Below are 2,500 nucleotides of genomic sequence, written 5' to 3'. Positions count from 1 at the left end.
CTCGAGTGTCCAATTGATATCCTAAAATATTATATAGTACTAGACATTAAACACGAACTAAAGAACAGAAAGATCCATACCATATCCAGTTATCCATTATATAAAATTTCTTTATAAACAAGGGCAGGATGAAAATATCAAATGAATTGGAAAACAAAGAAACCATCAAGAGCAACTCCTAATGTTATTCGCTACTGTAACGATTCCAGTCGATAATATTCCGATAAATATAGTGATTTCCCATGAAACAAATTCATCTTTCGTAGTTTATCATGCATGGAAAATATCTCGATATTGACGACCAGCTTTAAAACCAATATTTATCAATATTTTTTCCCATGTCAATATTATAACATAATCCTTCTTCAATCTATCTAACCGTGCATGTGTGGTGCGTATTTTTAACTATGTCCTTTACATATGTTTATGAATCTTGTATTTTCAATCTCCATTTCTTTCAAAATACACAATTATTCTCTCATTCCCTTAAACGATAACTCACTCGATTTTCCGATTTATATCTCTTTCAGATGAAATGTAGATGTATGCAATACATATGTACATCCATCCATGGATACTTATATACATAAACACATACTTATATACATACAAAATTACACGCACATCCACCTATATATACATAGATACACACATATAAGTACGCTCCAATATACATGTATATATATATATATATATATATATATATATATATATATATATATATATATATATATATATATATATATATATATATATATATATATATATATATATATATATATATTATATATGTTTGTGTGTGTTTGATTCAGGGTGATTCTGTACGTGTACATGTATATATAATCCCATATATGTACGGATATGTATATATATATATATATATATATATATATATATATATGTGTATAAGTATACATACACATCAATATATATATATACACACACATATATATATACATATATATGTAAATATAAATACACACAAGCATATATATATTTCTTTGTATGTACTGTATGTTATACTTTTAAATAGCATGTATATATACTGATAGATATATAAGTATCATATTTGTATGCATTACACCTACACACATTTACAATATTGTGTATGTGCATGTATGTATTTAAGCACAAATGGGTATACACGCAATGCATACACTCACCTACGTAAGCATATGAAGTTAAGTATATATATTTGTGTGCGTATGAAATGCATTTTTATGCGAACATATGTGCTTGATGTATCTGTGTAACACACACGTATGCATACATACGCCCGAACACACACGTTCATACACAAACACGCACAAACATACACTCACATACACACACATACTCACATACGAACAATGCATTTTATACAGATATTTTTCATAATTTTTTGTGAGTTTGTATATATATATATATATATATATTATATACGTATGTATACATATATATGTGTGTGTGCGTGTGTGTGTGTGTGTGTGAATATATATGTACGTGTTTATATGTGTTTGCATAATTTACATATATATATAATATATATATATATATATATATATATATATATATATATATATATATATATATATATACATATATACACATGTATATACATATATACCATATATACGCATGTATATATATATATATATATATATATATATATACATATATATACATGTATACATACATACACATGTATAGGCGCAGGAGTGGCTGAGTGGTAAGTAGCTTACTTATCAATCACATGGTTCCAGGTTCAGCCCCACTACGTGGCACCTTGGGCAAGTGTCTTCTACTACAGACTCGGGTCGAACGAAGTAGATTCTGTAGAGGGAAACTGAAAGATGCCCGTCGTTTATATATATATATATATATATATATATGTCTGTGTTATGTGTTTGTGCCCCTACCATCTCTTGACAACCGATGTTGGTGTGTATACGTCCCCGTAACATAGCGGTTCAACAAAAAAACCGATAGAATAAGTACTAAGCTTACAAATAATAAGTCCTGGGTTTGATTTGCTCGACTAAAGGCGGTGCTCCAGCATGGCCACCGTCAAATGACTGAAACAAATAAAAGAATATACATACATACTATATATATATATATATATATATATATATATATGTGTTATATATATTCATGGATGTATGTGCATAAATCTGCATTTATATGTATAGCTGTATACATACATACGTACTTGCATATATATACGTACATTTACATGAATACATCGATATACATTATACAGATATAATTAGGCATAATTACATTAAATATATAACTATATTATGTCTTGTCATATAACGTGCATGCTTAGTTATTCACCCACACGTACACACACACATACACAAATACACAGAGAGACTCTCACACGCACATCCACACATACTCTGAGATTTACACCTACCTATTCTTGCCTTCGATACTTTCATAATGCCAAATCACGCACATACTTGAGTGCAATCTTAGATTTCAGTGTAAGTTTCAATAAATTTATTTTTATTGT

Source organism: Octopus bimaculoides, chromosome 2, assembly GCF_046866305.1.
Source record: "Octopus bimaculoides isolate indiv1 chromosome 2, ASM4686630v1, whole genome shotgun sequence".
Taxonomy (NCBI): domain Eukaryota; kingdom Metazoa; phylum Mollusca; class Cephalopoda; order Octopoda; family Octopodidae; genus Octopus; species Octopus bimaculoides.
The sequence above is the reverse complement of the archived record's forward strand: the minus strand, read 5'-3'. Positions refer to the sequence as shown.